We start from the raw sequence: 24,666 nt of genomic DNA, 5'->3' as shown, positions 1-24,666 counted from the left end.
TACCTAAGGAGGCAGAAGAACTGTACTCTGAAAACTACAAGACACTGATGGAAGAAACTGAAGATGACACAAATGGATTGAAAGAATCAATATTGTCAAAATGATTATACTACCCAAGGCAATCTACAGATTCCATGCAATCCCTATCAAATTACCAATGGCACTTTTTGCAGATGTAGAACAAAAAAATCTTGTTTTTTTTTGTTCTACATATACAATGGAGAATAGACAGTCTCTTTAATAATTGGTGCTGGGAAAACTGGACAGCTACATGTAAGAGAATGAAATTAGAACATTCTCTAACACCATGCACAAAAATAAACTCAAAATGGATTAAAAATTTAAAAGTAAGACCAGATACTATAAAACTCTTAGAGGAAAACATAGGCAGAACTGTGTTTAACATAAATCACAGCAACATCTTTTTGAATCCACCTGCTAGAGTAATGAAAATAAAAACAAAACAAAAAACAAATGGGACCTGATTACATTTAAAAGCTTTTGCACAGCTTTTTTTTTTTTTAAGGAACATTCATTCATTCATTCATTCATTCATTCATTCATTTATTTATTTATTGGCTTTGTTGGGTCTTCGTTGCTGCGGCGAGCAGGTGCTACTGTTTGTTGCAGTGCGTGGGCTTCTCACTGCAGTGGCTTCTCTTGTTTTGGAGCGCAGGCTCTAGGCACACGGGTTTCAGTAGCTGTGACACGCAGGCTCAGCAGTTGTGGCTCGTGGGCTCTAGAGCACAGGCTCAGTAGTTGTGGTGCATGGGCTTATTTGCTCTGCGGCATGTGGGATCTTCCCAGACCAGGGATCGAACCTATGTCCCCTGCATTGGCAGGCAGATTCTTAAACACTGTGCCACCAGGGAAGTCCTGCACAGCTTTTAAACATAAACAAAATGAAAAGACAACCCACAGAATGGGAGAAAATATTTGCAAATGAAGCAACCAACAAGGGATTACTCTCCAAAATATACAAACAGCTTACACAGCTAAATATCAAAAAAACAAACAACCCAATCAAAAAATGGGAAGAAGACCTAAATAGCCATTTCTCCAAAGAAGACACACAGATGGCCAAAAGGTACATGAAAAGGTGGTCAACATCATGAATTATTAGAGAAATGCACATCAAAACTACAATGAGGTATTACCTCACACTGGTCAGAATAGCCATCATCAAAAAGTCTACAAACAGGGCTTCCCTGGTGGCACAGTGGTTGAGAGTCTGCCTGCTAGTGCAGGGGACACGGGTTTGAGCCCTGGTCTGGGAGGATCCCACATGCCACGGAGCAACTAGGCCCGTGAGCCACAACTACTGAGCCTGCGCGTCTGGAGCCTGTGCTCCACAACAAGAGAGGCCACGATAGTGAGAGGCCCGCACACTGCGATGAAGAGTGGCCCCCGCTTGCCGCAAGTTGAGAAAGCCCTCGCACAGAAATGAAGACCCAACACAGCCAAAAATAAAAAAATAAAAAAAAAAAGATTGCCCACGTGCAAGTCGTGTGGCACCGCCAAAAAAAAAAAAAAAAAAAAAAACTCTGCAAACAATAAATCCTGGGGAGGGTTAGGAGAAAAGGGAACCCTCCTACACTGTTGGTGGGAATGTAAATTGGTACAGCCACTATGGAGAACAGTATGGAGGTTCCTTATAAAACTAAAAATAGATCTACCATATGATCCAGCAATCCCACTCCTGGGCATATATCCAGAGAAAACCATAATTCTAAAACATACATGCACCCCAATGTTCACTGCAGCACTATTTACAATTAGCCAAGACATGGAAGCAACCTAAATGTCCATTGACAGATGAATGGATAAAGAAGATGTGGTACAAATATACAATGGAATATTGCTCAGTCATAAAAAAGAATGAAATAATGCCATTTGCAACAAAATGGATGGACCTAGAGATTATCATAATAAGTGAAGTCAGACAAAAAAAGACATATATCATATGATATCACTTACATGTGGAATCTAAAAATATGATACAAATGAACTTATTTACAAAACTGAAACAAACTCACAGACTTAGAAAACAAACTTATGGTTACCAAAGGGGAGAGATGGGGAGAAGGGATAAATTAGGAAGTTGGGATTAACATATACATAGTACTATATATAAAATAATCAACAAGTACCTCCTGCATAGCACGGGGTACTCTACTCAATACTCTGTAATAAACTATGTGGGAAAAGAATCTGGAAAAGAATATATATATATATATATATATATATATATATATATATATATATATATATATATATATATAAACTGAATCACTTTGCTGTACACCTGAAACTAACATTGTAAATCAACTATACTCCAATATAAGATAAAAATTTAAAAAATAAAATGAATTGTTATCATTGTTTACTACCTGTTCATCCCATTGGACCATAAGATCTATAAAAGTAGGAACTATATTGTGTCTTTCAAAACTTTATGCCCAGTATCTAGCTTAATGCCTGCCATTATATCAGGCATCAATAAATATTGACATTTTGAATTATATGAATGAATTAAACATTTCTGTAGTTTGAATTCTCACCATAATCCTTTTATATTTAACAGCAGAGAAACTTCATTTCTTCTTCCATCTAAAGGGAACTTTCCCTGTGGAAGCTTACACATTATTTCTCCTTTGTTCTGTTCATATTAAGAAAAATTCATCTCAAAGGCACTGCTCCTGCCTTCTTTCTCCTGATCAACAGCACTGCTCCTACCACTGTTTTTGTGCAGGATAGAGAGGATGAGGCTTTTGTAAATAAGGAATGTATTGCCTTTGGAGAGAGGCATAGATGTTTCTCAAACACAGAGGTTTGAGACACAACCAACAGCTAGCACCCAACTAAACAATAAGCTTCATTTCCTACATGAGACCACTCCTTCAAGACTAAGAGAGTGGCTGTTTTATCTAATGCGCAGAAACCAACATAGAGAAACAAAGAAAAAGAAATGGAAATATTTTCCAAAATAAGAAGATAAAACTCCAGAAACAGACCCTAATAAAATAGAGTTCAAAATAATGATCATAAAGATGCTCACTGAGGTCAACAGAACAATGCATGAACAAAGTGAAAATTTCAAGAGATAGAAAACATAAGAAAGTACCAAACAGAAATCACAGAGCTGAAAAATACAATAACTGAACTGAAAAATTAAATAGAGGGGTTCAGCAGCAGTCTAGGTGAAGTGGAAGAAGGGATCAGTGAACTTTAAGACAGGGCAGTGGAATTCATCCAATCAGAGGACCCCCAACCCCCCAAAAAAAGAATGAAATAGAGTGAAGATAGCTTAAGGGAAATCATCAAGTGGACACATATTTGCATTATAAGGGTCCCAGAAGAGGAAGACAGAGAAAGAGGCAGAAACCTTATTTGAAGAATAATAGCTGAACACTTTCCTAACCTGGGGAAGAAAACAGACATCCAGATCCAAGAATACCAAAAAGTTCCAAATAAGATGCACTCAAAATGACCACACCAAGACACATTATAATTAAATTACCAAAAGCTAAAGACAAGGAGAGAATCTTAAAAGCAGCAAGAGGAAAACAGCTTTTTATGTACAAGGGTTTCTCCATAAGACTATCAGCAGAATTTTATTCAGAAACTTGCAGACCAGAAGGAAGTGGCCAATATATTCAAAGTGTTAAAAAAAAAAAAAAAGAAAGGAAAACTGCCAACAAAGAATATTCTACCCAGAAAAGTCCCTCAGATTTGAAGAAGAGATAAAGAGTTTTCTAGACAAGCAGAAGTGAAGGAGTTCATCACCACTAGACTGGCCTTAGAAGAAATAGTAAAGGGAATTCTTCAAGGTGAAACAAAAGGGCACTAATCAGTAAGAGAAAAACATATCAAAGTATAAATCTTAATGGTAAAGGTAAATATATAGTTAAATCAGAATCCTCTAATGTTGTAATGGTGGTGGGTAAAACACTTATGAATCTACTATGAAGGTTAAAAGACAAAGGTAGTAAAACTACCTATAAGTACAGTAATTTGTTTATGGATACGCAGGACCAAAGATGTAAATTGTGACAAAAAAAAAAAACAAAATATGAGAGGGAAGAGTAAAAAGCTACAGCTTTAATATGCATTCAAACATAAGTTGTTATCAGCTTAAATAGGCTATTATAAATTCAAGATGTTTTATACAAGCTATGGTAACTCCAAAGCAAAAATTTATAATTGATACACAAAATATAAAGAGAAGGTAATCTAAGCATACCACCATACAAAATCACCAAATCACAGAGGAAGAGAGGAACAAAAGACCCGTAAAAGAGCCAAAAAACAACCATAAATAGGAATAGTAAGGCCACACTTAACAATAATTACTTTGAAGAATTCAGTCCATTTATATTTAATCAAAAGACAAGATGCTGAATGGATAAACAATCCAACTATTGGCTGCTACAAGAGACTCACTTCTGTTTTGAGAACAAACACAGATTAAAAATGAAGAGATGGAAAAATATAGTCCATGCAAAAGGAAACTGAAGAAAACCAGGGGTAGCTATACTTATGTCAGACAAAACAGGCTTTAAGACAAAGACTGTTATAAGAGACAAAGGAGGTTATTATACAATTATAAAGGCATCAGTCTAACAAGAGGATATAACGTTTATAAATATTCATTCACCCAACATAGAAACACTACATACATAAAGCAAATATTAACAGAGATGAAGGAAGGAATAGACAGCAATACAAAAATAGTGAAGGACTTCATTTTCAACAATGGATAGATCATCAAGACAGAATATCAATAAGGAAACACTTCACTAAGATATTTACAGAACATCCATCCCAAAATAGCAGAATAAACATTCTTTTCAAGTGCACTTAGAACATTCTTCAGGATTTACCATATGTTAGACCACAAAACAAGCCTTAGTAAATTTAAAAAGACTGAAATCATATCAGGCATTTTTTTGAACCACAATGTTACAAAACCAGATCAATTACAAGAAGAAAAAAACTGGAAAATTCACATATATGTGAAAATTAAATTTTTCCCACTGTAAAACCAATGTGTCAAAGAAGAAATTAAAAAAAAATATCTTGAGACAAATGAAAATAGAAATACAACATGCCAAAACTTATATGGGATGCAGCAAAAGCAGTTCTAGGAGGGAAGTTCATAGTGATAAACAGCTACATCAAGAATTAAGAAAGATCTCAAACAACCTAACTTTACACCTCAAGGAGCTAGAAAAAGAAAAACTAATTAAGCTCAAAGTTAGTAGAATGAAAAAAACAACAAAGATCAGAGAGGAAATAAATGAAAAAGAGAATAAGAGACAATAGAAAAGATCAATAAAACTAAGAGTTGGTCTTTTGAAACAATAAAATAGAAAAACCCTTAGCTAGAGTCACAAAGAAAAAAGAGGATTTTAATAAAATTAGAAATGAAAGAGATGTTATAATAAGAGGAGACCATACCACAGAAAGAAAATCATAAGGATCATAAGACACTGATATATGCCACCAAACTAGACAACTTAGAAAAAATAAATTCCTAAAAAGATACAACCTATTAAGACTAATTTATGGAGAAATAGAAAATCTGAACAGACCAAGTACTAGTAAGGAGATGGAATCAGTAGTCCAAAACCCCTCAACAAACAAAAGTTAAGCCAGATGGCTTCACTGGTGAATTCTATCAAAAAATTAAAGAATTACGAATCCTTTCAAACTCTTCCAAAATATAGAAGAGGAGGGAACATTTCTAAACAAACTTTATGAGGCCAGTTTTACTCTGATACTAAAACGAGACAAGGCCACTACAGAAGATAAAATACAGGCCAGTATCTCTGGGGAACAAAATGCAAAAATTCTCAAAAAAATTTTAGCAAATGAAATTCAACTATGCAGTCAAAAATCATACACCATGATCAAGTGGGATTTATTTCAGGGATGCAAAAATGTTCAACATCTGCAAACCAATCAATGTGATACATCACATTAACAAAATGAAGGGTAAAAATCATATGTCATCTTAATAGATGCACAAAAAGCATTTGACAAAATTCAACATCTAATCATGATAAAAATTCTCAATAAAGTGGGTATAAAGGGAACATGTCTCAACATAATGAAAGCCGTATATGACAAACCCACAGTGAACATAATACTCAACAGTGAAAAACTGAAAGCCTTTGCTCTAAAATCAGGAACAAGAAAAGGATGCTCACTCTTGTCACTTTTCTTTAACATAGCACTGGAAGTCCTAGTTAGAGCAATTAGGCAAGAAATAAAAGTTATCCAACGTGGAAAGGAAGAAGTCTCTATTTGTAGATAACATGCTAGTACACATAGAAAACCCTAAAGACTCCGCCAAAAAAAAAAAAACCTGTTAATGGGTGAGTTCCGTAAATTACAGGATATAAAATATATACACAAAATTAGCTGCATTTCTGTACACTAATGATGAATGAGAAGAGAAATTAAGAAAATAATCCACTTACAACAAAAAGAATAAAATAACTAGGAATAAATTTAACCACCAAGGTGAAAGACCTGCACAATGAAAACTATTAGACATTGATGAAAGAAACTGAAGATGACACAAATGAATAGAAAGATGTTCTGTGCTCGTGGATTGGAAAAATTACTGTTATTAAAATATTCATATTGCCCAAAGCAATCTACAGATTGAATGCAATCCCTATCAAAATTTCAATGGCAGAAGATGGCGGAGTAGAAGGACGTGCTCTCACTCCCTCTTGCGAGAGCACCAGAATCACAACTGGCTGCTGGACAATCATCGACAGGAAGACACTGGACTTCACCAAGGAGGATACCCCACGTCCAAGGACAGAGGAGAAGTCACAATGAGACGGTAGGAGGGGCGCAATCAGAGTAAAATCAAATCCCATAACAGCTGGGTGGGTGACTCACAGCCTGGCGAACACTTATACCACAGAAGTCCACCCACTGGAATGAAGGTTCTGAGCCCCACGTCAGGCTTCCCAACCTGGGGGTCCGGCAACGGGAGGAGGAACTCATAGAGAATCAGACTTTGAAGGCTAGTGTGAATTGATTGCAGGACTTTGACAGGACTGGGGGAAACAGAGAGCCCACTCTTGGAGGGTGCACACGGAATAGTGTGCACATCAGGACCTGGGGGAAGGAGCAGTGACCCTGGGGGAGACAGAACCAGACCTACCTGCTAGTGTTGGAGGGTCTCCTGCAGAGGCGGGGGCTGGCTCTGTTTCACTGTGGGGACAAGGACACTGGCAGCGGAGGTTCTGGGAAGTACTCCTTGGCGTGAGCCCTCCCAGAGTCTGCCATTAGACCCACCAAAGAGCCCAGGTAGGCTCCAGTGTTGGGTTGCCTCAGGCAAAACAACCAACAGGGAGGGAACCCAGCCCGACCCATCAACAGTCGAATGGATTAAAGTTTTACGGAGCTCTGACTGCCACAGAAACAATCAGCTCTACCCACCACCAGAGCCTCCCATCAAGCCTCTTAGATAGCCTCAACCACCAGAGGGCAGACAACAGAAGCAAGAAAAACTACAATCCTGCAGCCGGTGGAACAAAAACCACATTTACAGAAAGATAGACAAGATGAAAAGGCAGAGGGCTATGTACCAGATGAAGGAACAAGAAAAAACCCCAGAAAAACAACTAAATGAAGTGGAGATAGACAACCTTCCAGAAAAATAATTCAGAATAATGATAGTGAAGATGATCCAGGACCTCGGAATAAGAATGGAAGCAAAGATTGAGAAGATGCAAGAAATGATTAACAAAGACCTAGAAGGATTAAAGAACAAACAAACAGAGATGACCAATACAATAACTGAAATGAAAAATACACTAGAAGGAATCAATAGTAGAATAAATGAGGCAGAAGAACGGATAAGTGACCTGGAAGACAGAATGGTGGAATTCACTGCTGCGGAACAGACTAAAGAAAAAAGAATGAAAAGAAATGAAGACAGCCTAAGAGACCTCTGGGACAACATTAAACGCAACAACATTCTCATTATAGGGGTCCCAGAAGGAGAAGAGAGAGAGAAAGAACCAGAGAAAATATTTGAAGAGATTATAGTCGAAAACTTCCCTAACATGGGAAAGGAAATAGCCACCCAAGTCCAGAAAGTGCAGAGAGTCCCATACAGGATAAACCCAAGGAGAAACACACCGAGACACATAGTAAACAAAGTGGCAAAAATTAAAGACAAAGAAAAATTATTGAAAGCAGCGAGGGGAAAACGACAAATTACATACAAGGGAACTCCCATAAGGTTAACAGCTGATTTCTCAGCAGAAACTCTGCAAGCCAGAAGGGAGTGGCATGATATACTTAAAGTGATGAAAGGGAAGAACCTACAACCAAGATTACTCTACCTGGCAAGGATCTCATTTAGATTTGATGGAGAAATCAAAAGCTTTACAGACAAGCAAAAGCTAAGAGAATTCAGCACCACCAAACCAGATCTACAACAAATGCTAAAGGAACTTCTCTAAGTGGGAAACACAAGAGAAGAAAAGGACCTACAAAAACAAACCCAAAACAATTAAGAAAATGGTCATAGGAACATACATATCCATAATTACCTTAAACGTGAATGGATTAAATGCTCCAACCAAAAGACACAGGCTTGCTGAATGGATACAAAAACAAGACCCATATATATGCTGTCTACAAGAGACCCACTTTAGACCTAGGGACACATACAGACTGAAAGTGAGGGGATGGAAAAAGATATTCCATGCAAATGGAAATCAAAAGAAAGCTGGAGTAGCTATATTCATATCAGGTAAAATAGACTTTAAAATAAAGAATGTTACAAGAGACAAGGAAGGACACTACATAATGATCCAGGGATCAATCCAAGAAGAAAATATAACAATTCTAAATATATATGCACCCAACATAGGAGCAGCTCAATACATAAGGCAACTGCTAACAGCTATAAAAGAGGACATCGACAGTAACACAATAATAGTGGGGGACTATAACACCTCACTTACACCAATGGACAGATCATCCAAAATGAAAATAAATAAGGAAACAGAAGCTTTAAATGACACAATAGACCAGATAGATTTAATTGATATTTATAGGACATTCCATCCAAAAACAGCAGATTACACTTTCTTCTCAAGTGCACACGGAACATTCTCCAGGATAGATCACATCTTGGGTCACAAGTCAAGCCTCAGTAAATTTAAGAAAATTGAAATCATATCAAACATCTTTTCTGACCACAATGCTGTGAGATTAGAGATGAATTACAGGGAAAAAAACGTAAAAAACACAAACACATGGAGGCTAAACAATACGTTACTAAATAACCAAGAGATCACTGAAGAAATCAAAGAGGAAATCAAAAAATACCTAGAGACAAATGACAATGAAAACACGACGACCCAAAACCTATGGGATGCAGCAAAAGCAGTTCTAAGAGGGAAGTTTATAGCTAGACAAGCCTACCTAAAGAAACAAGAAAAATCTCAAGTAAACAATCTAACCTTACACCTAAACAAACTAGAGAAAGAAGAACAAACAAAACCCAAAGTTAGCAGAAGGAAAGAAATCATAAAGATCAGAGCAGAAATGCAGAAATAAATGAAATAGAAACAAAGAAAACAATAGCAAAGATCAATAAAACTAAAAGCTGGTTCTTTGAGAAGATAAACAAAATTGATAAGCCATTAGCCAGACTCATCACGAAAAAGAGGGAGACAACTCAAATCAATAAAATTAGAAATGAAAAAGGAGAAGTTACAACAGACACCGCAGAAATACAAAGCATCCTAAGAGACTACTACAAGCAACTCTATGCCAATAAAATGGACAACCTGGAAGAAATGGACAAATTCTTAGAAAGGTATAACCTTCCAAGACTGAACCAGGAAGAAGAAACAGAAAATATGAACAGACCAATCACAAGTAATGAAATTGAAACTGTGATTAAAAATCTTCCAACAAACAAAGTCCAGGACCAGATGGCTTCACAGATGAATTCTATCAACCATTTAGAGAAGAGCTAACACCTATCCTTCTCAAACTCTTCCAAAAATTGCAGAGGAAGGAACACTCCCGAACTCATTCTTATGAGGCCACCATCACCCTGATACAAAAACCAGACAAAGACACTAAAAAAAAAGAAAATTACCAGACCAATATAATCATGAATATAGATGCAAAAATCCTCAACAAAATACTGGCAAACAGAATCCAACAACACATTAAAAGGATCATACACCACGATCAAGTGGGATTTATCCCAGGGAGGCAAGGATCTTCAATATACGCAAATCAATCAATGTGATACACCATATTAACAAATTGAAGAATAAAAACCATATGATCATATCAATAGATGCCAGAAAGCTTTTGACAAATTCAACACCCCATTTATGATTAAAAACTCTCCAGAAAGTGGGCATAGAGGGAACCTACCTCAACATAATAAAGGCCATATATGACAAACCCACAGCAAACATCATTCTCAACGGTGAAAAACTGAAAGCATTTCCTCTAAGATCAGGAACGAGACAAGGATGTCCACTCTCACCACTATCATTCAACATAGTTCTGGAAGTCCTAGCCATGGCAATCAGAGAAGAAAAAGAAATAAAAGGAATACAAATTGGAAAAGAAGAAGTAAAACTGTCACTGTTTGCAGATGACATGATATTATAAATAGAGAATCCTAAAACTGCCACCAGAAAACTGCTAGAGCTAATTAATGAATTTGGTAAAGTTGCAGGATACAAAATTAATGCACAGAAATCTCTTGCATTCCTATACACCAATGATGAAAAATCTGAAAGAGAAATTATGGAAACACTCCCATTTACCATTGCAACAAAAAGAATAAAATACCTAGGAATAAACCTACCTAGGGAGACAAAAGACCTGTATGCAGAAAACTATAAGACACTGATGAAAGAAATTAAAGATGATACCAACAGATGGAGAGATATACCATGTTCTTGGATTGGAAGAATCAACATTGTGAAAATGACTATACTACCCAAAGCAATCTACAGATTCAATGCAATCCCTATCAAATTACCAATGGCATTCTTTACGGAACTAGAACAAATCATCTTAAAATTTGTATGGAGACACAAAAGACCCCGAATAGCCAAAGCAGTCTTGAGGGAAAAAAACGGAGCTGGAGGAATCAGACTCCCTGACTTCAGACTATACTACAAAGCTACATTAATCAAGACAATATGGTACTGGCACAAAAACAGAAACATAGATCAATGGAACAAGATAGAAAGCCCAGAGATAAACCCACGCACCTGTGGTCAACTAATCTATGACAAAGGAGGCAAAGATATACAATGGAGAAAAGACAGTCTCTTCAATAAGTGGTGCTGGGAAAACTGGACAGCTACATGTAAAAGAATGAAATTAGAACACTCCCTAACACCATACACAAAAATGAACTCAAAATGGATTCGAGACCTAAATGTAAGACTGGACACTATAAAACTCTTAGAGGAAAACATAGGAAGAACACTCTTTGACATAAATCACAGCAAGATCTTTTTTGATCTACCTCCTAGAGTAATGGAAATAAAAACAAAAATAAACAAATGGGACCTAATGAACCTTCAAAGCTTTTGCACAGCAAAGGAAACCATAAACAAGACGAAAAGACAACCCTCAGAATGGGAGAAAATATTTGCAAACGAATCAACGGACAAAGGATTAATCTCCAAAGTATATAAACAGCTCATTCAGCTCAATATTAAAGAAACAAACAACCCAATCCAAAAATGGGCAGAAGACCTAAATAGACATTTCTCCAAAGAAGACATACAGATGGCCAAGAAGCACATGAAAAGCTCTTCAACATCACTAATTATTAGAGAAATGCACATCAAAACTACAATGAGGTATCACCTCACACCAGTTAGAATGGGCATCATCAGAAAATCTACAAACAACAAATGCTGGAGAAGGTGTGGAGAAAAGGGAACCCTCTTGCACTGTTGGTGGGAATGTAAATTGATACAGCCACTATGGAGAACAGTATGGAGGTTCCTTAAAAAACTAAAAATAGATTTACCATATGACGCAGCAATCCCACTACTGGGCATATACCCAGAGAAAACCATAATTCAAAAAGAGTCATGTACCCCAATGTTCATTGTAGCACTATTTACAATAGCCAGGTCATGGAAGCAACCTAAATGCCCATCGACAGACGAATGGATAAAGAAGTTGTGGTACATATATACAATGGAATATTACTCAGCCATAAAAAGGAACGAAAGTGAGTCATTTGTTGAGATGTGGATGGATCTAGAGACTGTCATACAGAGTGAAGTAAGTCAGAAAGAGAAAAACAAATATCGTATATTAACACACATATGTGGAACCTAGAAAAATGTTACAGATGAGCTGGTTTGCAGGGCAGAAGTTGAGACACAGATGTAGAGAACAGACATATGGACACCAAGGGGGGAAAACTGTGGTGGGGTGGGGATGGTGGTGTGCTGAATTGGGCTATTGGGATTGACATGTATACAATGATTTGTATAAAATTGATGACTAATAAGAACCTACAGTATAAACAAACAAACAAACAAAACAACTAATACTAAACTTTCATTGGGTTATCTGTACGGAAATATGTTAATATAAATGTTTCAGACATTATGTGAAATTTCTAAAAATCTTATATGTTCTGGTATAATGTTATAATTCATAATTCTAGTTATTACTTTAAAACGTATATCTCAGAAAAAACTAAATTTCCTTGTCTATTGCACTATTATGAACTTTCATCAAATCTTTAACTGTGGTCATTTTTAAGTCTTTTGTCATTTACAGACAGTTCTGGGTGTACTCTGATGCTTTTGCAAATATGTTCCTATTAAAGGGTTTCATCTTCAAGGAATTCATAGAAAAGACTCTGACAAGTACACGTTTCTGGTAACTGTACTGCTGAACTGAATGAATAAGCATTTTCAGAACTCTAATGAAAAACTGATGAACTCATAACAGTGCTAACAAAAGATCAAGATGAAAAAAAAATTAATTACATGGAACTGAGTGAACTGATGAGGATGATTATAATTTTTGTGACTTTCTGTTTAAAAAAAAAAAAAAAAAATCCCACAAGGACTCAGAGGCAAAGAATATAGAAATCAATTTTCACTGCAAAGTAAAGGAGCTGTTACAGTGGAGGATTACTGGACTGAATGTCAATATTATGAAATAATATGAGTGTGTTTCATGTTTGGTAATTGCAATCATTGTTGCTTTTGTTGTGGTCATCCATGTACAATGCTTGGTGTCAGTCTATTTATCTCTTGTAAAAATAAAATACAGTGTGTGTGTGTGAAAAAAAATTTCAATGGCATTTTTTCACAAAAATATACTATCCTAAAATTTGTATGGGACCACAAAAGACTCTGAATAGCCAAAGCAATCTTGAGAAAGAAAAACAAAGTTAAAGGTATCACAGTTCTGGATTTCAAACTATATTACAAAGCTATAGTAATCAAAACAGTATGATATTGGCATTAAAATAAGACACATGGATCAATGGAATAGAATAGATAACCCAGAAATGAACCCACACATATGATCAACTAATTTATGACAAAGGAGCCAAGAACATAGAAGAGGAAATAACAGGCTAATAACGGTGTTGGGAAAACTGGATCACTATCTTATAGCATATTTAAAAATGAACTCAATATGGATTAAAGACTTGAATGTAAGACCTGAAACCATAACACTCCTAGAAGGAAACATAGGGATTAAGCTCCTTGACATTGATTTTTGCAATGAAATTTTTGGATTTGATACCTAAAGCAAAAGCAATAAAAGTAAAAATAAACGAGAGAGTCTATGTCAAACTAAAAAGCTTCTGTACAGCCAAAGAAACCATCAATAAAATGAAAAGGTAACCTACAGAATAGGAGAAAATATTTGCAAATCATATCTGATAAGGGTTAATGTCCAAAATATATAAAGAACATACACAACTCAATAGCAAAAACCACCCAAACAGTCCATTAAAAAATGGGCAAAAGAACTGAACAGACATTTTTCCAAAGAGATACAAATAGCTTACAGGTACATGAAAAGGTATTCAACATTACTAATCATCAGGAAAATGCAAATTAAATCCAAAATGAGATATCACCTCACGCCTGTTAGAAAAGTTATCATCAAAAAGACGAGAGATAACAAATGTGGGCTAGGCTGTGGAGGAAAGGGGACCCTGTGCATTGTTCCTGGAAATGTAAATTGGTGCAGACACTGTGGAAAACAGTATGGAGGTTCTGCAAAAAAATTAAAAAGAACTACCCAATGATCCAGCAATATCACCTTTGAATACATATAAAGGAAATGAAGTCATTGTCTTGAAAAGATATCTGCATGTTTATTGCAGCATTATTTACAATAGCCAAACATGGATACAACCTAAGTGTCTACTGAATGATTAATGGGTATAGAAAATATACACACACACATATACATACAATGGAATATTATTTGTCATAATAAAAAGGAGATCCTGTCACTTGCAACAATATGGTAAAATATATCGGACTGAGAGAAATACTGTATTTATATGTCAAATTTATATCACTTATATATTGAGTTAAAAAAACAAACTTACAACACATTGGTGGTTGCCAGGTGGGGGGCGGGTGTGGGTTAAAGTGTTGAAAAGGGACAAACTCCCAGTTATAAGATTACTAAGTTCTGGGATGTAATGTATAGCATAATGACTGAAGTTAATAATACTGTATTATAATTTGGAAGTTGCTAAGAGAGTGGATCTTAAATTTCTTATCATAAGAAAAAAATTTTAACTATGTGTGGTGATAGATTAACTAGAATTATTGTGGTATATATTTCACTATATATACATGTATCAAATCACCATATTGTTTACCTAAAACTCATACAATGTTATGTGTCAATTGTATCTCAATAAAACTGGGGAAAAAAAGGAAAAAAATCATTCAGGAGTTGACAGTGTAGAAGGACCACTTTACTTGATTCAGTGCTTTATTAATTATGTGTACATTCCTTTTATTGTTAAATAATATGGCAAATTTCCTATTCCTGGGCTCTTTGGAAGAAGGAGAATTTGAGTTTTAGAACTATGTGTTCTCAGGATTACAACATGAGAAGCATGTTTCAAACTGACCATCACAGAGTCAGGAGTGTAAGTAACAGACATCAGGAGCTGATGCTTAGAGGTAAGGGGTCAGGGGAACCAGGAGTAATGAAAGCAATGAATGAGTTAAGGGGAGAGGCGGCTTTTGAATAAATAATGCAAAAGACAATAGTTACTATCAAGGCTGAACTTAAGTATGGTAAGACCAAGTATACTATCTAGAGAGGACAAACACATTTATATAGCCATGAAGAAATAGACAAGACAAAACAAAACAAGCCCAAAACTAAGAAAACACTTCAGGCAATCTTATCACACAGAGGCTCCAAATCTTTCATTTGTAATGATATTTGTAGTCTCTACCAGGTTTAATAAAAAATATGATACCAAATCAGAATCTTTGAAATTGGAGATTATCTAAATATATATGGAAGTGGAAATATGTGTTGCGTGTGTGTGTATGTATATATATACATACACACACATAATCTTCAATATCACACCACATATATAGTATTATTCATATATCAGTGTGATATAAGTATATATATCAGTATGATATATGTATACACATATGATTCTGTGATTTCCATTCATATTCCAGAGAGGATTTAAGGTACCTGAATCAATATCTGTGTGTCATTTCAGTCACTCTAACCAAAGTCTCTGTGATTTTTAGGTCTTTGGAAGACACATCACAAATTCAGCTGCTCAGAGAAAACCACCCATATTGCCATAATGAAGAAAGAATGTCAGAGAAGCATTGTCAGAGCTCTTGGATGTTTCTTACCATTTGAGGAGTTAAGCAGAGTTGAGTGCATTTGGCAGCCTTTGTGAAATTCATATATTTTATGATTGAAATTGTTTTATGACTGGGAACTTATTGATAAAGTCTTGTAAAGTTATAGATAATAAATCACATTTAGTTACATATTGAATGTCATTTTCATTGAAATCACCCTGTTCTTTTAGTACACTTACCAAGCTTTGTTATAACAATAACATTTGTTTTTTATTTTTATTTATTTTTAACTTTTTATTTTATATTGGAGAATAGTTGATTAACAATGTTGTGTTAGTTTCAGGTGTACAACAGAGTGATTCAGTTATACATATACATGTATCTATTCTTTTTCAAATTCTTTTCCCAATTAGGTTGTTACTGAATATTGAGTAGATTTCCCTGTGCTGTACAGTAGGTCCTTGTTGGTTATCCATTTTAAATATAGCAGTGTGTACATGTCAATCCCAAACTCCCTAATTATCCCTCTCCCCCCCACCCTTCCCCCCTTGGTAACCATGAGTTCAGTCTCTAAGTCTGTGAGTCTGTTTCTGTTTCATAAATAAGTTCATTTGTATCATTTTTTTTTAGATTCCCCATATAAGCGATGTCAGACGATATTTCTTTCTCTGTCTGACTTACTTCACTCAGTATGACAATAATATTTGTAATCTTTATTCATTGTTTAATATCCTTGTTCCTTACTAGACTGTTAGCTCCATGAAGGCAGGAGCCATGTTTTTTAGTATGTCATTGTAAACCTAGGAAAGTACCTAGTACTTAATATCTAATGAATAAATTTATGAATTTAAAAGATTGAAAATTGGCAATGACTTTGAAAATGCAAGATGTATAGTTGTCATTCTTTCAGGCTAAAGTGAAATTCATTTAATATTTCTGGAAAGCTCCATGTAAGAACATTGTTTATGTTTCCTGAGGTGTCAATTGCCATATCAAAGGTCTTGTTGCCGGATAACCATGCCCTAAATTTTCATACTCAAAAGGCAGTAAACCCCCCTGTCAATCTTTCACAAAATGCAGTTAACACTAAGTCTGGGTTGACACATTCACCATAAAAATTTTAGCAACTTGATGCTGGGTAAGTTATTTAAAATACTTTCACTAAATTACAAATGCTGGGAAGGGTGTGGAGAAAAGGGAACCCTCCTACACTGTTGGTGGGAATGTAAGTTGGTGCAGCCACTATGGAAAACAGTACGGAGGTTCCTCAGAAAACTAAAAATAGAATTACTATATGATCCAGCAATCCCACTCCTGGCCATATACCTGGACAAAACCATAATTCAAAAAGATACATGCACCCCTATGTTCATAGCAGCGCTATTCACAATAGCCAAAACATGGAAACAACTTGAATGTCCATTGGCAGATGAATGGATAAAGAAGATGTGGTACATATATACAGTGGAATACTACTTAGACATAAAAAAAGAACAAAATAATGCCACTTGCAGCAACAGGGATGCAACTAGAGATTATCATACTAAGTGAAGTCAGAAAGAGAAAGACAAATATCATTTATCACTTGTATGTGGAATCTAAAATATGGCACAAATGAACCTATCTATACAACAGAAACAGGCTCACAGACTTGAGAGATCAGACTTGCGGTTGCCAAGGGGGAGAGGGGGAAGGAGAGGGATCAGCTGGGACTTTGGGGTTGGTAGATGCAAACTATTACATTTAGAATGGATAAACAGCAAGGTCCTACTGTATAGCCCAGGGAAGTATATCCAATCTCCTGGGATAAACCATAATGGAAAAGAATATTAAAAAAGAATGTCTATATGTGTATAACTGAGTCACCATGCTGTATAGCAGAGATTGGCACAGCACTGTAAATCAACTATACTTCAATAAAAAAATATACTTTCACTGAAAATTTGTATTTTGCCCTAATTAGTATTCAAATACTATTTCTAATTTTTTTCTTCATAGCTCCTATGCTGTGCTTGTTACATGATTGGCTAGTGGTTAAAAATTATTGGCACACGTGGGTGGCCCCACCCCTCACTGGCCCAGTTCCCAGCAGCCCTTAGTAAAGGTGATACATAGAACATGATGTTTACCCGTAAGATCACTTGAACACCCATCCATTCATCTTAAATACTCCCAGTCCTGCTGCATCTGGGGCTGAGGATCCTGGGAAGTGGGGCCATTGCCTGATCTACAGCAGGTTTTCAATCTGAGAGTTGATACCCCTCTCCACCAGCATTCCCATTGTTACGGTGCTATTTGTGGCCATTTTAGAGATATTTGGCAATTTCTTTTTTTTTTTTTTTTTTAAAGAGCTAAGGGTCTGGCTTTTTATTTACTTATTTATTTATTTATTTATGGCTGTGCTGGGTCTTCGTTTCTGTGCGAGGGCTTTCTCTAGTTGTGGCAAGTGGGGGCCACTCTTCATCGCGGTGCGCGGGCCTCTCACTGTCGCGGCCTCTCCTGTTGCAGAGCACAGGCTCCAGACGCGCAGGCTCAGTAGTTGTGGCTCATGGGCCTAGTTGCTCCACGGCATGTGGGATCCTCCCAGACCAGGGCTCGAACCCGTGTCCCCTGCATTGGCAAGCAGATTCTCAACCACTGCGCCACCAGGGAAGCCCGGCAATTTCTTATTGGTGTTATCTTAGGAAAATTTTTCTAAAACTTGGAAATAAGGGGAAAAAATGATTGCAAGTCCTTTCAATATCGTGTTACAAAAGTGCTTCTCCAGGGACTTCCCTGGTGGTCCAGTGGTTAAGACTTTGCCTTCCAGTGCAGGGAATGCGGGTTTGATCCCTGGTTGGGGAGCTATGATCCCACATGCCTCAGGCCGAAAAACCAAAACAAAACAGAAGCAATATTGTAACAAATTCACTAACGACTTTAAAAACGGTCTGCATTGAAAAAAAAATTAAAGAAAAAAAAATGCTTCTCCAACTTTAATATTAATGACCTGAATGACCTGGTGATATTTTAAAAATGCAGATTCTGACTCAGTGCATCTGGAGTGGGGAACCCAGATTCTGCAATGCTGCTAGACGATGCTACACATTTTGAATAGCAAGGTTCGAGGGCAAATTGTTGAAAGCCCTTGTAAAATTCTGTGCCACTTTCTAGGGCAGAGGTTCTCAAACTTGGTTGCACATTAGAATCACTCGGGGAGGTTTTAAAAATCCTGCTGCCCAGGCCTTACTCAGTTTCCAAGTAGATGGGAATGTTTGGGGTAAGACCTAGTTATCAGTATTTTTTAAAACTCCCTAGCTGTTTCTAATACGCTCTAAGGGAATATAACTTTGTTTACACAACTGCATAGGGCCATTTTATAGTTCTGTAAAACTGCTAACCTGTGATGGTTTTATTGCCCTGTAGGACTTTAATTTTGTATCTAATTTGGTACTTTATTTCAGCTTTTTTTTTCCTACTAAAAAATTCCAATTTCTCAAATTTTATTTTGCCATCTTGCTAGTTTCCTCAATAAAGAGTTAAATAAAACTTGGACACATAATGCTTTGATGGTTTTCATATGTTTTATCCAATCTATTATCATAATTTCTCAGCTAGTAGCTACATTTTCTCTTTTGTTTGAGCAGCAGCCAATCTTTTTTGTGGAAGTTGGTAATGAATAGATTATAAATTCATACATTATTTTGGGGTCTCCCTATACCTCCTACCATTCTTGGAACAACACTAATCAAACTAACAATTCATTGTTAGTTTAGTAATTATTGACATACTTGATATTAAAGTACATTTCTGGAAATCAGATTTACACTGTGACCTGTACCAATTCACTATCATTTGGAAGATAGTTCCCTTTTTTATTTACAAGAGAAATGCCACAGCATAACCATCAGCTGGCTTGGACATGGAACTCTTTTCCTACAGTGGGGATGAATTGGCTCTACGTCACCTACATTTTCCCCCAGCTTCTCCTTATGACTGATGGCTCCCATTTGCAGGATGTCAGGCCAGGGTCTGAGGGACTGCCTGTAGCAGAGTAAATTGGCCCACTTAGGGATCAAACCTGTGAACTTGGCTTCATGAGCACAGTAATCTTAGCAGAGGCACGAACCTGCCACTTTATCAGCTGATTGATTTCACTGAAAGTTATGATTCTGAAATTGTTCTGCTTCTCAGCTAAAGAAACATTGTGTTAGAGATGGGTAACGGTGGGTAAAAGGGTAAAATATACTTTTTGAGTTAAAAATATAAAATTTAAGATTTAATGAAAACTAACCAAAATGTATTTATATATTTTAAAAAATCTCATACAAGTAAGGGCATCTAGCCTGAGTTCATATCATCTCTTCTTTTTAGGCTTCACCTTTAATATGTTCTTCCAATTTTAAAAAATAAAGTATGTTTTACCTACACAGCTATATTTATTGCCAATTTTCATAACACACAGTAAATATGTAAATATTAAGAGAGACTACAAAGTAATGACATGCTTCAGATGGAAGTCTTTCCCTTCAATTTTGTCCTCTTGCAAGTTATCCACTTATTCTGAAGATTACATAAAAACTTCTTTGGATAATTTTGGACATGAAAAATGTTTTCTTATTTGAAAATCTCTGACTTCATATGGTCCAGTCTTTGAGTGTCTTCCACTATGACAAGTCACCTTTTTGGACAGATATGATTATAGGAATTGGCTGGGAGTCATTTCAGGTCAAATCTGCTGAGTGAGATGTAGATTTAAGTTGTTTTAATTAACTGTGGATATGATATGTGACGTGATAAAAAATAACAAAACTGCTTTTCTCAAGTGGCTTATAAACTAGTCTTGAAGGCTTTTCCCAAAAGGGAGTTTCAAAATATTTTAAGATAATGGAAAAGTTAATGGAATAAGTAAAATCTGTCATGGTGAATACTATGAAGGGCATTATTTATTTTGATATTAACTTTCTGGAAGTATTTATATTTCGTTTGGTTTTGTTTTTGATTCATTATACATAGATACAATATTCTAGTACTTTTTTTAAAGTAGTATTGACATGATTGGTTCTAATTAAAGTTCTTTTTGCCTTAATTGATTATTTTAGGAAAAACAAGAAGTTCACGTGCTGTCTCTAAGAGAAATAAAGGGAGCCACAGAAAGATGACGTTTTACAATTTAATTCTTGAATAATTGGAATTCATTTTTTGCAGGAAATGTTTATGATCAGTGAATTCATACATTTACTTTATAATGAAACTTTAGCTATTAATCAAATGGTTAGCTTCAATGTCTTTTGGGATTAAAGTTATTAACTGTTAACACATAATTAACCATTTGACATAAAGAATTTTTCAATTTATATTTTCCCACCAGCAGTGAAAATTGTTTTTTCAAAATATTAACTGCTACCAATGAAGTCTAATGTCATTAATTAAATAAGGTATTTCATAGAGAATAAAGGTCAAAACTGCTAGACATTTCAAAAGCCCTTCCTTACTATCATCTACTCAGCACCCCTTCCTTTTTTTGGTAATAGTATACCTCATTTCCATTGAGAAAAGATCTGTCAACCACTGATCACCTTAATGGGATTTGGGGGCAGATCTGGGCATAATCATCTGGCCAATCAGAATATTCTACCAACACCATCTATAATAATTGGCTCAGGGATGGGTCTGTAATTGAAGCTGAGCCAGTAAGAGTCAATGCCAGAATTTCTGCTGGGCATTTTGGTCATGAGGTCTTCTTTTGCATCTGGAGTGGTCAAGAAAGCTTAGAGCTTAGAGCTGCTGGTTGGCCATCTTTGTTAGTAAGTGGGGAGAGCCAGTCTGAGAAAAATGACAACCCCAGAAAAAGTGGGCTGAGAGAAGGAGAGAAAGATTACTGATGCCTTTTTTGGACACTTGGATACAATCCTACCAATGGCTGCCTTAGCCATGGTTTTTCATTTAAGAAGAAATGCCTTCTACATTTGATTAAAGTACTTTGAGTTGGGTTGCTGTCACTGGCAACAAAACATCCTGGCTGTTAACAAGTAGATGATAAAATCATGACTTATTTCCTCACCATCTTATTATTTATTTTTAAGTTAAGCACTCAAAAATTAAAGTCCATTAATACATTTTGATAATGGAAAAAAAAAACCTGAAGGGCAAAACAGTGAATCCTATAGAAGACTAATTCATTTGCTTTTCAGTCAACAACATTCATTAATTGCATCTGATAAAGCTAGAAAAGAAATAGGAGTGTTTCTTATAATGCTAATAGAGATAAAACAAAACAAAAAATATATACAATGAGATTCATACAGCCAAGACTAAGAAGTATTTTAGAAAATATTCCAGCAGGGGCTTGGAAGATATAGTAAATGATCACTAAGATCCTTCTTAAATATGAGGGTCTGTGATTTTTTTTAATTCCAAAATGGTAGACAAATGCAATTATTTTAAATTATATAAGTAAATTTAAGTGAGATAAGTGATCAGAGCTTTGTGAAAATAGAAGAGAGTATAAAAGATGGTAAGCATTCAGTTGGATTTTAAAGGAGGGAGGGTATTTAGTTACTAGAGAAATTGTATTTTTCTTCCATATTTTTATTTTATATTAAATTACTTATAGCAGCAAGTTTCATGGATTAATATGATCTTAGTATCTAATATCGCAAATATTCTTGTTAAATAGTTGTATACTTTCATTTAAGACTTTCTAAAGACTTTTCTACATCTTTCAATAGCAGATGTAAGCTATTATATACAGAATGGATAAAAACAAGGTCCTACTGTATAGTAGAGGGAACTATATTTAATATCCTATGATAAACCATAATGGAAAAGAATATAAAAAAATGTCTATATATGTATCACTGAATCACTTTGCTGTACAGCTGAAATTAACACACTGTAAATCAACTATACTTCAATAAAAAAAGACTTTCTAGAATATTGCTATGTTCATTTGGCTTGCAACGGAAGACTATTGAGCTACAAAATATAAGACAACATGATTAAATATAAGAGATATAGAGATGTAAGTGGAGATAAAAATTGGAGAAACAAGTAAAAGTGTTTACAGCAGTGTTTCTTAAATAGGGGTTCACTTTAGAACCATCCATGAAGCTTTTTATAAACATACAACTAAAGACCCTATCCCCAATGCTCCTCTTCAATAGATCTGAGATGTGTTCCAGGCATTTTTATGTAAAGCCTCACAGATGATTCTAATGAATAACACTGTTTGAGAATAGCTGGGCTAGAGATAATGTAACAACTTAAGTTAACCCTTATATTTAGCACTAGTACTAGATGTGTATGTATAATGCCCCAAAGTATCCTTTATGTGGGATCTACAAAAGAGTGTCCTATGATCATATATGTGCATATTAGCACAGTAAAACCATACCAAACATAAAAAGCAGTTTAATAGATTAATCTTGTGCTTTTCAAACCTGACTACGAAACACTTTAGTAATGTTATATACCAATTATTGCTACTGATTAAACTAGTTTCCACAGAAACACACATGAACAGAAACTCAAGTTAGGGACTCTCAAATATAACTGTGTTGACTTCAAAATGAAGATATTTTCCATTAACCACTTTTAACCTAGCAACCTGGTCATTAACTATAGGGTCAAGGTAGTGTGAAAGATATTTACTTTTAAATGCTTTTGTTTTCCATAAGTATATACTTTTGCACTAGTCACTAGAATGTATTCTTCAGTGTCAAAATGGCTAGAAAGACTTTCAAGAAAAGCAAAATTTTGGTTGCTTTTCCCAACTTTTAGCTAACTGAATAATTCAGGTTATAAAAAAACATATTCCCCAAAGAACACACAGGTAGAACTCATGTGTTTCAGAACTTAATGAGAAGGGTAAGCTTTTTTTTGTTGTTAATAGTTTTAATTTAGAGCTACCATTTTTGTTGTACTACAGCTTGTGATTTACTTACTAGATCAGAAATACATGAGTTTTTAAGAGACGTGTATTGTAAAGGATCAAAGCTCATGGTTCTAAAGTGTCACGAAAGTGATATAAAAATGGGTTAGATTCTGACTCACACTCCCCAGATAGCAAAGATCTCACTACTTTCTACCAGCGATACTTTGCTCTCTCATCCTTGATGCAGTATTACGTAGTGTTTCAAAGCAAGACCTTTTGAAGTTTCTGCCATGGTCAGAAGGTTTCATGGGGGTTGCTTCTATATGTGCATCTCTGGGTCTTCTTGGGCTGTGCTTGTTTTTTTTGTGTGTGTGTGACTTCTAGTTTCACACAGATGTTTGAAGGTTACAGTTTTCTGGGTGCCAGTGAATAAAGGCAATGCTCTATTTCCTGCTGTCCTACAACTTCCATAAAAGAGGTATAACTTCAAAGAACTGTTTCCAGAGTATATAGTTCTTCCTTTTTGAGGAAATGAAACTTTTTGGTGTCTGATCAGTTTTTATTATTGTTTTTTGAATTTTGTATCTTTGCAACCCAGGTACTATTAATCAGGGCTTTACCTTATTTATGAAACCTCCAAGAAAGTCATAGGCCTTCAAATGCTTAGTATTGTTAGCAGTATTATAAAATGATGAAAGCCTGGCTACACCTGGTAAAAATACTATTTACTAATGCAGTATGTATGGTATTGTGATAGTATATTTCCCAAATGTTTATTTCAATGCTATTACTTTTTATTAATTCCTGGCTATTTACTAATGGGATAGACTAAGCTAGTGTTGCAGCATCCTTACTTCTGCTTTTTCCAAGTCCAACCTAGACTGTTTACATCAATGCAATATTCACCTTTAAATAATTATGTCTTGA

Source organism: Balaenoptera musculus, chromosome 4, assembly GCF_009873245.2.
Source record: "Balaenoptera musculus isolate JJ_BM4_2016_0621 chromosome 4, mBalMus1.pri.v3, whole genome shotgun sequence".
Taxonomy (NCBI): domain Eukaryota; kingdom Metazoa; phylum Chordata; class Mammalia; order Artiodactyla; family Balaenopteridae; genus Balaenoptera; species Balaenoptera musculus.
Note: the sequence above shows the minus strand (reverse complement) of the source record.